A 14,178-nucleotide genomic window follows, 5' to 3' on the forward strand; every position below is an offset into this window, starting at 1 on the left:
TATTCCTCCTCACCTTTCCCCCCTCCTCTATTCCCCCTCACCTTTCTCCCCTCCTCTCTTCCCCTTCACCTTTCTCCCCTCCTCTATTCATCCTCATCTTTCTCCCCTCCTCTATTCCGCCTCACCTTTCTCCCCTCCTCTCTTCCTCCTCACCTTTCTCCCCTCCTCTCTTCCTCCTCACCTTTCTCCCCTCCTCTCTTCCTCCTCACCTTTCCCCCCTCCTCTATTCCTCCTCACCTTTCTCCCCCTCCTCTATTCCTCCTCACCTTTCTCCCCCTCCTCTATTCATCCTCATCTTTCTCCCCTCCTCACCTTTCTTACCTCCTCTCTTCCTCCTCACCTTTCTCCCCTCCTCTCTTCCTCCTCACCTTTCTCCCCTCCTCTATTCCTCCTCACCTTTCTCCCCCTCCTCTATTCCTCCTCACCTTTCTCCCCTCCTCTCTTCCTCCTCACCTTTCTCCCCTCCTCTCTTCCTCCTCACCTTTCTCCCCCTCCTCTCTTCCTCCTCACCTTTCTCCCCCTCCTCTCTTCCTCCTCACCTTTCCCCCCTCCTCACCTTTCTCCCCCTCCTCTCTTCCTCCTCACCTTTCTCCCCCTTCTCACCTTTCTCCCCCTCCTCTCTTCCTCCTCACCTTTCTCCCCCTTCTCACCTTTCTCCCCTCCTCTATTCCGCCTCACCTTTCTCCCCTCCTCTCTTCCTCCTCACCTTTCTCCCCCTCCTCTCTTCCTCCTCACCTTTCTCCCCTCCTCTATTCCTCCTCACCTTTCTCCCCCTCCTCTATTCCTCCTCACCTTTCTCCCCCTCCTCTCTTCCTCCTCACCTTTCTCCCCCTTCTCACCTTTCTCCCCCTCCTCTCTTCCTCCTCACCTTTCTCCCCCTTCTCACCTTTCTCCCCTCCTCTCTTCCTCCTCACCTTTCTCCCCTCCTCTCTTCCTCCTCACCTTTCCCCCCTCCTCTCTTCCTCCTCACCTTTCTAGCCATTTCCGACACACAAAAATCCTATGCATGCTCAGAATCATTGAACTTCATTTTTCTGGGCTTGTTGTAGAGTTGTACATCACCGCGTTCTTGGCGATCAGAATTTCCGACAACATTTGTGTGACCGTGTTGTATGCAAGACAAGTTTGAGCCAACACCCGTCGGAAAAAAAATCCACGGTTTTGTTGTCGGAATGTCCGATCGTGTGTACGCGGCATTAGGCTTTGGAACTCCAGTGAACCACGGGGAGAGCCATTATCTGCAAATGGTCATAAAAGAACCCAGAACAACATCTAAAGAACTGCAAGCCTCTCTTGCCTCGGGTAAGATCAGTGTTCATGATTCAACAATAAGAAAGAGACTGGGCAAAAATGGCCTCCATGGGAGAGTTCCAAGGCCAAAGCCACTGCTGACCAAAAAGAACACAAAGGCTCGTCTCACATTTACCAAAAAACATCTTGATTATCCACAAGACTTTTAGGCAAATATTCTGTGGACTGATGAGACAAAATTTTACTTTTTGGAAGGTGTGCGTTCCGTTACATCTGGCATAAAACTAATACAGCATTTCATAACAAGAACCTCATACCCACAGTCAGACATGGTGGTGGTAGGATGATGGTCTGGGGCTACTTTGCAGGACCTGGACAACTAAGGGCCAGATTCTTAGAGGAGATACGCCGTCGTATCTCTGCGTCCGGCCGGTCGTATCTATGCACCTGATTCTTAGAATCAGTTACGCATAGATATCTGTTAGCTCCGACAGGCGTAAGTCTCTTACGCCATCGGATCGTAACTGCATTTTAAAGCTGACCGCTAGAGGCGTGTACGCTGATTTACACGTCGAAATATGTAAATCAGCAAGATACGCGAATTTCCGAACGTACGCCCGGCCGACGCAGTAAATTTACGCCGTTAACGTTAGGCTTTTCCCGGCGTATAGTTACCCCTGCTATATGGTGGCGTAAGTGCGGCGTACCAATGTTAAGTATGGCCGTCATTCCCGCAACTAAATTTGAAAATTTTGCGTAACTCGTCCGTGAATGGGGCTGAACGTAATTTACGTCCACGTCAAAACCAATACGTCCTTGCGGCGTATTAGGAGAAATGCACACTGGGAAATTTCCACGGACGACGCATGCGCCGTTCGTGAAAAACGTCAATCACGTCGGGTCACAGAAGATTAACATAAAACACGCCCCCCCTGTCCCACATTTGAATTAGGTGGGCTTACGCCGGCCAATTTACGTTTTGCCGCCGCAACTTACGGAGCAAGTGCTTTGAGAATACAGTACTTGCCCGTCTAAGTTGCGGCGGCGTAACGTCAATCGGATATGTTACGCCGCCGCAAAGATACGCGCTCCTACGAGAATCTGCCCCTTAGTTACCAAAATTGACAGAACCATGAATTCTGAGCTCTACCAGAAAATCCTAAAGGAGAATGTCCGGCCATCAGTTTGTGGCCTCAAGCTCAAGTGCACTTGGGTTATGCAGCAGGACAATGATCCGAAACACAACAGCAAGTTCCATCTCCAAATGGTTCAAACAAAGCAAAATGTAGGTTTTGGCGTGGCCTAGTCAAAGCCCAGACTTAAATCCAATTGAGATGCTGTATCATGACCTTAAACCGGCCGTTCATGCTGGGAAAGCCCTCCAATGTGGCAGAATTAAAACAATTCTGCAAAGAAGAGTAGGCCCAAATTGCTCCACAGCGATGCGAAAGACTCATTGCCAATTTTTGCAAACGCTTGATTGCAGTTGTTGCCGCCAAGGATGGCACAACCAGTTATTAGATTTAAAGGGCAATTACTATTTCACATAAAGCCAGGGAGGTTTGGACAGCTTTTTCGCCTTAATAAATCAAACCATCATTTAAAAACTGCGTTTTGTATTTACTCGGGTTATCTTTGTGTAATAATAAAATTTGTTTGATGATCTGAGTCATTTAACCGCTTACCGACCGCCGCCTGTACATATACATCAGCAGAATGGCATGGCTGTGCAAAAGTAACGTACCTGTACATTACTTTGAATTTCGCACCGTGCGGGCGCGCCCCTGCAGTGAGCTCCGTGACGGTGTCCGTGGGACCCGCGGACTCGATGTCCGCCGGTGTCCTGCGATCGTGTCACGGAGCTCCAGAACAGGGAGAGGCCAGTGTTAACATCTCCCTGTTCTGCCTAGTGACAGGACACTGATCGTTTGCTCCCTCTCATCGGGAGCAGCGATCAGTGTCGTATCACAGTAAGCCCAGCTCCCACACAGTTAGAATCACTCCCTAGGACACACTTAACCCCTTCCTCGCCCCCTAGTGGTTAACCCCTTCACTGCTGGTGTCATTTACACAGTAAGCAGTGCACTTTTATGTCACTGATCGCTGTACAAATTAAATTTTTTGCAAAATAGCGCCAAAAGTGTCCGATGTGTCTGCCATAATGTCGCAGTCACAATAAAAAAATCGCTGATCGCTGCCATTACTATAAAAATCGTAATAAAAATGCCATAAATCTATCCCCTATTTTGTAGACGCTATGGGCCAGATTCAGGTACATTTGCATATCTTTGTGCCGGCGTAGCGCATCTCATATGCGCTACGCCGACGTAACATTGAGAGGCAAGCTGAGTATTCAGAAAGCACTTGCTCCCATATTTACGCTAGCGTAACGTAAATAGGCCGGCGTAAGCCCACCTAATTCAAAGTAGGCAGGTAGTGGGCGTGTTGTATTAAAATGAATCGTGGCCCCATGTAAATGCATGGCCGTACGAACATTGCATGCGGGCGCATGCTCAGAATCACGTCCCATATACTCCCTAAGATACGACGGCTCAATGCGCATGACGTGAACGTAACCTACGCCCAGCCCCATTCATGTACGACTTACGCAAACAACGTAAAATCCGATGGCTGTTCCGACGTTTCCGACGTCCATACCCTAACATGACTTACCCCTGCTTTATGAGGGATAACTATACGCCTGACGTACGCCTTACGTAAACGGCGTAGCTTACTGCGACGGGCGCAAGTACGTTCGTGAATCGGCGTATCCAGGTCATTTACATATTCAACACGTAAATCAACGTAAGCGCCCCTAGCGGCCAGCGTAAATATGCACCCAAGATACGTCGGCCTTGGAGACTTACGTTGGTCGTATTAAGCCAAAATTCAGGTGTATATTGTTTCCTGAATACGGCGCATAGATACGATGGCGCATCCTAGAACTTACGCGGCATATCAATAGATACAACAGCGTAAGCTGTCTGTGAATCCGGGCCTATAACTTTTGGCGCAAACCAATCAATATACGCTTATTGCATTTTTTTTTACCAAAAATATGTAGAAGAATACATATCAGACTAAACTGAGGAAAAAAAAAGTTTTTTTATATTTTTTGGGGGATATTTATTATAGGAAAAAGTAAAAAATATTGCTTTTTTTTTTTTTTTTTAATTGTCACTCTATTTTTATTTATAGCGCAAAAAAAAAAAAAAAAACGCAGAGATGATCAAATACCACCAAAAGAAAGCTCTATTTTGTGGGGAAAAAAGGACGTGAATTTTGTTTGGGCGCCACCTCGCACGACCGCAAAATTCTCAGTTAAAGCGACGCAGTGCCGAATCGCAAAAAGTGGCCTGGTCATTTGGCAGCCAAATGGTCCGAGGCTGAAGTGGCAAATATGCAAAAAAAAAATATATCAGAAAGGGGGCAAATACTTTTTTAAAGCATTGTATATTGTGTGTATATATATATATATATATATATATATATATATATATATATATATATATGTAGATATATAGATATATCGATATATATAGATATACGGTATCTATATATATCTATACAGATCTATATATATCTATATCTATCTATCTATATATATATATATATATATATATATATATATATATATATATATATATATCAATATATATCTATATATAGATATACATATATATATATATATATATATATATATATATATATACATACATATATAGCCAGATTCACGTAGGCGGGCGCAACGTTAGGCAGGCGTAGCGTATGGCATATACGCTATGCCGCCGTAAGTTAGAGAGGCAAGTGCTGTATTCACAAAGCACTTGCCTCCTAAGTTACGGCGGCGTAGCGTAAATGGGGCCGGCATAAGCGCTCCTAATTCAAATGAGGATGAGGGGGTGTGTTTTATGTAAATGGGTGGTGACCCGACGTGATTGACGTTTTTTACGAACGGCGCATGCCCCGTCCGTGTACATATTCCAGTGTGCATTGCTCCAAAGTACGCCGCAAGGACGTATTGGTTTCGACATGAACGTAAATTACGTCCAGCCCCATTCACGGACGACTTACGCAAACGACGTAAAATTTTCAAATTTCGACGCGGGAACGACGGCCATACTTAACATTGACTAGGCCAGCTATTTGTTCGACTAACTATACGCCGGAAAAAGCCATACGTAAACGACGTAAAAAAAATGCGCCGGGCGCACGTACGTTCGTGAATCGGCGTATCTAGTAATTAACATATTCTACGCCGAACTCAACCGAAGCGCCACCTAGCGGCCAGCGGAAAAATTGCACCCTAAGATACGACGGCGTAGGAGACTTACGCCGCTCTTATCTTAGCCTAATTTAAGCGTATCTGGTTTCCAGAATACGCTTACATTTACGCCGGCGTAGATTCAGATTTACGCCGGCGTAACCCTACCTGAATCTGGCTATCACACTGTATATACAGTGAGGAAAATAAGTATTTTAACACCCTGCTATTTTGCAAGTTCTCCCACTTGGAAATCATGGAGGGGTCTAAAATTGTCATCGTAGGTGCATGTCCACTGTGAGAGACATAATCAAAAAAAAAATTCCAGAAATCACAATTTATGATTTTTTAACTATTTATTTGTATGATACAGCTGCAAATAAGTATTTGAACACCTGTCTATCAGCTAGAATTCTGACCCTTAAAGACCTGTTAGTCTGCCTTTAAAATGTCCACCTCCACTCCATTTATTATCCTAAATTAGATGCACCTGTTTGAGGTCATTAGCTGCATAAAGACACCTGTCCACCCCATACAATCAGTAAGAATCCAACTACTAACATGGCCAAGACCAAAGAGCTGTCCAAAGACACTAGAGACAAAATTGTACACCTCCACAAGGCTGGAAAGGGCTACGGGGAAATTGCCAAGCAGCTTGGTGAAAAAAGGTCCACTGTTGGAGCAATCATTAGAAAATGGAAGAAGCTAAACATGACTGTCAATCTCCCTCGGACTGGGGCTCCATGCAAAATCTCACCTCGTGGGGTCTCAATGATCCTAAGAAAGGTGAGAAATCAGCCCAGGACTACACGGGAGGAGCTGGTCAATGACCTGAAAAGAGCTGGGACCACCGTTTCCAAGGTTACTGTTGGTAATACACTAAGACGTCATGGTTTGAAATCATGCATGGCACGGAAGGTTCCCCTGCTTAAACCAGCACATGTCAAGGCCCGTCTTAAGTTTGCCAATGACCATTTGGATGATCCAGAGGAGTCATGGGAGAAAGTCACGTGGTCAGATGAGACCAAAATAGAACTTTTTGGTCATAATTCCACTAACCGTGTTTGGAGGAAGAAGAATGATGAGTACCATCCCAAGAACACCATCCCTACTGTGAAGCATGGGGGTGGTAGCATCATGCTTTGGGGGTGTTTTTCTGCACATGGGACAGGGCGACTGCACTGTATTAAGGAGAGGATGACCGGGGCCATGTATTGCGAGATTTTGGGCAACAACCTCCTTCCCTCAGTTAGAGCTTTGAAGATGGGTTGAGGCTGGGTCTTCCAACATGACAATGACCCGAAGCACAAAGCCAGGATAACCAAGGAGTGGCTCTGTAAGAAGCATATCAAGGTTCTGGCGTGGCCTAGCCAGTCTCCAGACCTAAACCCAATAGAGAATCTTTGGAGGGAGCTCAAACTCCGTGTTTCTCAGCGACAGCCCAGAAACCTGACTGATGTAGAGAAGATCTGTGTGGAGGAGTGGGCCAAAATCCCTCCTCCAGTGTGTGCAAACCTGGTGAAAAACTACAAGAAACGTTTGACCTCTGTAATTGCAAACAAAGGCTACTGTACCAAATATTAACATTGATTTTCTCAGGTGTTCAAATACTTATTTGCAGCTGTATCATACAAATAAATAGTTAAAAAATCATAAATTGTGATTTCTGGAATTTTTTTTTTGATTATGTCTCTCACAGTGGACATGCACCTACGATAACAATTTCAGACCCCTCCATGATTTCCAAGTGGGAGAACTTGCAAAATAGCAGGGTGTTCAAATACTTATTTTCCTCACTGTATATTACATGTGTGTGTTCTTTTAAAACACCAACCTACAGTTAACACATCAAACCTCCGAATCCCCGACTCTATCCCTTGATCATCTAAAAATATATCTTCCAATAAGTAATCAACCCAATTACACTATTATAGTCTAGCACCCTAGTGGAAAATCGTTTCTTCCCCTGCTGACAAACATCATAATAATCACAGATGGCTAATGAACAGAATTAATAATATGTTAACGGAAATGAAGAGGGAACTGCTATTCATTTTTCGTCTTTAACTTTTGAGGCTATTTAAAGGGAACCGGTTTTGTAAAGTTGCACGGTCTATTGTTAAAAGGAATGGCCGCTATATTATACTGCTATATTATACTGCGTTCAAATAGCCAGATTCATAGAGAGTTACGCCGGCGTATCAGTAGATACGCTGACGTAACTCGGAATCTGCGCCGTCGTAAGTTTAAGTGTATGCTCAAACTGAGATACACTTAAACCTATCTAAGATACGACTGCTTGCGCCATCGTATCTTAGGGTGCAATTTTTCCGCTGGCCGCTAGGTGGCGCTTCCGTTGAGTTCGGCGTAGAATATGTAAATGCCTAGATACGCCGATTCACGAACGTACGTGCGCCCGTCGCAGTAAAGATACGCCGTTTACGTAAGGTGTTTTCCGGCGTAAAGTTATTCCAACAAATAGCTGGCCTAGTCAATGTTAAGTATGGCCGTCGTTCCCGCGTCGAAATTTGAAAATTTTACGTCGTTTGCGTAAGTCGTCCGTGAATGGGGCTGGACGTAATTTACGTTCACGTCGAAACCAATACGTCCTTGCGGCGTACTTTGGAGCAATGCACACTGGGTTATGTACACGGACGGAGCATGCGCCGTTCGTAAAAAACTTCAATCACGTCGGGTCACCAATCATTTACATAAAACGTAAATCGTATTTACGATACGCCGCCGTAAGTTAGGAGGCAAGTGCTTTGTGAATACAGTACTTGCCTCTCTGACTTAAGGCGGCATAGCGCAAATACGCTACGCCGCCTTAAAGATGCGGCGTCCTACCATAATCTGGCTAAAAGCATACAACATTCCCAAGGATTGTGTTAAAAAAGCCCACTTTAGTGGAACATTTTGTGTTCTGTTGTGTCTTTTCTTATATTTTTTTCAAACCAAGCAGTCCAGCAAAAATGGCAGTTACAGAGGTTGGGGTAAAACCATATAACACTGGCAGAAGGGTGCTGGCTTACAATGGTCAGCTTTTATTTGTGTGGTTTAACCACTTCAGCCCCGGAGGATTTGGCTGCTCAATGACCAGGCCCAAATCTAGCAGGATTTTAGCATCCAATAAAATATATTGTCCTTCCTAAGATGACTGCCTGAAGCCCATAGCAGAAGACAATTCAATACAGTGAAACCTTGGTTTACGAGCATAATCCGTTCCAGGAGAATTCTCGTAATCCTAATCGCTCGCATATCAAAGCGAGTTTCCCCAAAAGAAGTCAATGGAAACAAAAATTATTTGTTCCGCCTTGATTTCAATGGCATGCAATACCACATGTGGCCAGAGGTGGGAGGGGGCGCCGGAGAGCCTCGAAAATGATCGGGGACAGCTCGGGCTGACCTCGGAAACCTAGAACGGAGTATTTCTGAGTATTCAAGTATTTACGAATGGCTCCGCTCGGCTCTGCTTGGCTCTGGCGCCCCCGCACCTCAGGCCAAATGCGATACTGCACACCCCATTAGCTTGAATTCTGCTCATTTTGCGAGACAACACTCTCAAGCCGAGTCAGATTTTTTTTTAAAAGATGCTCGTCTTTCAAAATGCTCGTTGGCCGCGTTACTCGTAGACCGAGGTTCCACTGTAGTCTCCAGTAAGCCTGAGGCCACCTTCAGGCCAGCAGATGTACTGTAGCCCATTACCTGCCTACAAAGTGGCCATTAAAAACGTCTAATAGAAAGATCAATGGCCCGGATTCAGGTAGATTTGCCCCTTTGTTACGGAGGCGCAGGGCAGCGTTTTTGCCCTGCGCCCCCGCAAATTTCCTGCGTTACCCGCAATTCAGTCGCTCCGTAAATTGCGTGTGCGCTGTGTAAACTTGCCCTGCGTAAGGGCGCCTAATGTAAATGATCCTGTAGGGGGCGGGAATCATTTAAATTAGGCGCGCTCCCGCGCCGAGCGTAGAGCGCATGCTCCATCGGGAAACTTTCCCAACGTGCATTGCGGCAAATGACGTCGCAAGGGCGTCATTTGCTTCAAAGCGAACGTGAATGGCGTCCAGCGCCATTCACGAATCACTTACGCAAACGACGTAGATTTCAAATTTCGCGACGCGGGAACGACGGGTATTCTTTAGCATTGGCTGCCCCTGCTTTTAGGATGTGCAACCTTACGCGAAACCCGACGTACGCAAACTACGTAAATTGCGTACGCAGGGCTCGCACAACGTTGTGAATCGGTGTTAGTATGCAATTTGCATACTATACACTGAGCACAACGGGAACGCCACCTAGCGGCCATCGCTAAAATGCAGCCTAAGATATGCGTGGCATAAGAGCCTTATGCCACGCAGATTTTAGGCTGCAGTCGGCGTTACGATGTTCCTGAATCAGGAGCATTCGTAACGCCGGGGCAAGTAAGCACTTGCGCTGTGTAACCTATGGTTACACAGGCGCAATTGCTTCTTGAATCTGGGCCAATGGTATCTGTTTTCTTGGTGTTTTTTAGACAGGCTGCCTGATAGATAGACAGCAGCTATTTGTTCTGCACACTCACGTATTCTTGACTATAGACCACCTGTGATAAACCCTCAAATTCGAGAAAGTAGGAGGGGCAAAAATGTGCAGCAAAATGAAGAAAATCACAAATAAACCTTCCAATATCACTGATATATACCTTTAAAAAAATTCTCTCTGCGTTCTAAGAAAGGGGAAAAAAAAAGAGCAAGAAAATAAATAAATTGTGGAATACCCTAAAACATGATGAAGAGACATACAGTCGCCAAGTCTCTGGTAATTAAACTAATTGACTAATGTATTCAAAATGCATGTAGGAACAAAGGGCCATTATTATCCATGAACACAGAGCGAGCTCTTATGTGTACAGAGGAAACGCAAACTGTACAATTTTGTGAGGCTGGGGAAGAGTATTAATGGAATGCAACATAAAGCACAGAAAAACAACATTCACTGCATGGAATATTAATGGGAAAAAGACAGTTCAAAGGGCCTTCAGTCTAATGTAGAAAGACATGTTTTCTGAACTCTTTATAGACGGAGATTGTGCGATACATGAGTCACCACGATTCAAAGTACACCTTGTAGATAGATAGATAGATAGATAGATACAGGGCCGTTTGAAGGAATTTGGGGGCCCCAAGCAAAATGGACGACATTTGTTTTCAAGTTGAGAAAGGGGGGGGGGGTTTGCTGCTGAGTTTATTCAAGCAGGGGTGCTCCTGGGGGGGGGTTAATTCAAGATTCTTGATTCTTCCAACATCCACCTTTCTTCTCCGGTGCAGCGAGCAAGTTTAGAGGGAGGGGCCCCAGGCCAGCACGGGGCCCCAAGCAGTTGCTTTGTTTGCCTGTCCTGTCTCAACGGGCCTGGATAGATAGATATATAGATAGATAGATAGATAGATAGATAGATAGATAGATAGATAGATAGATAGATAGTGAAAACTGTTTGAAAGCCTCATACACACGACCGGTTTTCCCAGCAGGAAAACTGCCAGGAAAGCATTTGGCCGGGAATCCCGGCAGGGCCGTCTTAATAGCATCACAGGCCCCTGGGCAAAGCAATGCTCTGGGGCCCCTACAATGATGACAGTGCAGGTAAACAGGCATCAAGTAGGTAGGAGGCAGACTGCCTCCCCTGTGTATCTATCACTCTCAGTCCCATCATGGGGCCCCCAATTTCGGGGCAGCGTGGGCTCAAGGACCAGCTGCTTTGGGGAAAGTGCAGGGGCCCCTGGACAGTGCCCTCTCATTAAGACAGCCCTGAATCCCGGAAGTGTATGCTCCCTAGCAGTTTTGCCATCAGGAAAACAGCCGAGAATCCCGACGGGAGAACCTGGCTCTCGATTTTCTCGTCAGGTTTCCCGGGCAGAGTGTTTCCTACCGAGAAAACCAGTCGTCCGTATGCTTACCTGTCCCTACGCATGCTCGATAAGAGTTCAACGCATGCGCGGTAGCATACAATTTAGTGCGGGGTGTAGCAAGATGGCGGCACAGGCAACGAATGTGACGAGCGGCGGCTCGTCGTAGTCGATGACGTCACCGCGTTCTTGCAATTCAAAAGAACGGCAGTTCTTTTGAATGGCCGTCTGTATGCACGGCTTTGCAAGACAAGCTTGCCAGGAATCCCCCGTGGGTACAGGACCTTAGTTCGGGAATCCCGTTAGGAAAAAAAAATTGGTTTTCCTGACGGGATTCCTGGAAAGCTTGTCTTGCAAAGCCGTGCATACAGACAGCCATTCAAAAGAACCGCCGTTCTTTTGAATTGCAAGAATGCTGTGACGTCATCGACTACGACGAGCCGGCGTTTGTCACATTCGCCGCAGTTCATCGGCAGTTGGGGCACAGGGCAGCATTTGGGCACAGTGGCAGCATTTGGGGCATAGTGGTACAATTTAATGGGCAAAGTGGCAGTATTTGGGGCACAGTGGCAGCATTTGGGGCACAGTGGCAACATTTGATGGGCAAAGTGGCTGCGTTTAATGGGCAAAGTGGCTGTGTTTGATGGCACAGTGTCTGCGTTTGATGGGCACAGTGTCTGCGTTTGATGGGCACAGTAGCGGCATTTGATGGCGCAGTCGCTGTGTTTTGATGGCACAGTAGCTGCGTTTGATGGCGCAGGTGTTGCGTTTGATGGTACAGTGGCTGCGTTTGGTACAGTGGCTGCATTTGATGGGCACAGTGAGGCTGCCATTGATGGGTGTTTTTTTTTTTCTGAATGTGCGCCCCCAAAAAATTTTGAGCACCAACCGCCACTGATCCCCACATATATCTTTGTCCCATAATTCCTTTTCATTGGATTCCAGAGGTCCCTCAAGTTGAGGACAACTGTTCTCACTGAATCTTGGGGATGTCCCAATAAGCAAAAAGCCCTGCTAATTGAGTCCCAGAGGTCACCCAATGGGAAATCCTTCCTATCACTTAGGTCATCTAAGGGGAGGAAAGCTATTTACAATGTTTTCTAGAGGTCATTGACGCAGAGCCCTCCTAGTCAAAATATGGAGAAAATAAAAGGGGAGAGTACTCCCCATTGGGTCCCATAGGTCACTCATGTTGAGGACAACTATTCTGATTGAATCCTGGAGGTGTCCTACAAAGTAAAAAACTATCCTCATTGGGTTCCAGAGATCTCCCAATGAGGAGCCTATCCTACAGAATCCCAAAAGAAAGAAAAAAAACTTCACATTGCTTTCTAGAGGTCACTGAAGTGGAGGGAAGCCTTCCTCCTTGGATTCTGGAGTAAACCCATTGGGTTCCAGAGGTTACTGTAATGCCGCGTATACACGATCGGACATTCCGACAACAAAACCATGGATTTTTTTCTGACGGAATGTTGGCTCAAACTTGTGTTGCACAATTCGGAAATTGCGAACGTCAAGAACGCGGAGACGTACAACACGTACAGTATGATGAGCCGAGAAAAATGAATTTCAATAGCCAGTGCAGCTCTTCTGCTTGATTCCGAGCACACGTGGAATTTTGTGCATTGGTATTTCCGACAATTCCAGAACCAGCTCTCAAACATTTGTTGTCAGAAATTCTGACAGCAAATGTCCGATGGAGCCTACACGCGGTTGGATTGTCCGACAACAAGCTCACGTCGAACATTTGTTGTTGGAAATTCCGACCGTGTATACGCGGCAATAGGGTGCTTTAAAGTGGATGTAAACCCTCTCCTGTACCCAGTGAAGTGAACAGCCTCAGATGATACGCAGAGATGAAGCAAATCTCCCTACATACGTTTTACATGCATATCTCCTGTCTTCAGTTTTCTAGACTCTTTAGAAGTCTAACATCGTGTTAGAATTTCTACTTCCTCATTCAGCAGTAGGAGTGTAGTCTTGGCATGCACTGTGCGACAGCTGATTGAAGGAAAGACACAAAGCCCCTCTCCACATAGGCAGAGGAAGAAAGAAAAGTGCAGAGCTGTGCTGTGACAAGACAAGCTCTCTGGTAATCTATAGCACCCACCCCAACACAAATTTACAGGCTGGTTTTATCTCGGTTGTCGAAAAACTTGTCAGAAGTTATTATACTAATAACAGAGGAACGAAACAGCAGAAAGACACTGGACTTAGGGCTTTGGGGAGAGATAAGTAAACACTACAGATCAGTAGCAACTGGTTCTCAAATTTCCTCATTCCCCTGCCCCAGCCAGCCATCCATTCGACCACCACCAATTACACCCCCCCCCCCCCCTGGTCACTCGATCGCCGCTACCCACCCTGTCCGTTGTCACTCATTTACATGCAGCTTTGATGGACAAACAGCTATGCAAACTTTTATTCCCTTCTTCTTTTCCCCTCTCTCTCCTGTTTCTCTCTCCTCATTGCCCTCCATTCTTTCTTTACCCCCCCCCCCTATCCTCCTACCTCTTTTTCTCCCACTTATTTTGTTTTTTTTTCCCACCTCTCAATAGGGTATAAATGTAATTTCTTATCTTTTTATTTTAATTTGCAGTCTGTGGCTTTGGTACCAGTTTACACATACTTCGTGCCCGCCGCAGGGGAGTTTTGATGGTGCTACTGTCTTGATTGTCCCTTAATATCGGTCCTCAGTGGTAAGCAAGAGTGTTGTTATTATGACCCCCAGTGTACTATTTACTATGGCCCATATTCTCTCTAAAAATCCGTGGGCTGCGCTTA

The sequence above is a fragment of the Rana temporaria genome, chromosome 5 (genome assembly GCF_905171775.1).
Source record: "Rana temporaria chromosome 5, aRanTem1.1, whole genome shotgun sequence".
Lineage (NCBI taxonomy): Eukaryota > Metazoa > Chordata > Amphibia > Anura > Ranidae > Rana > Rana temporaria.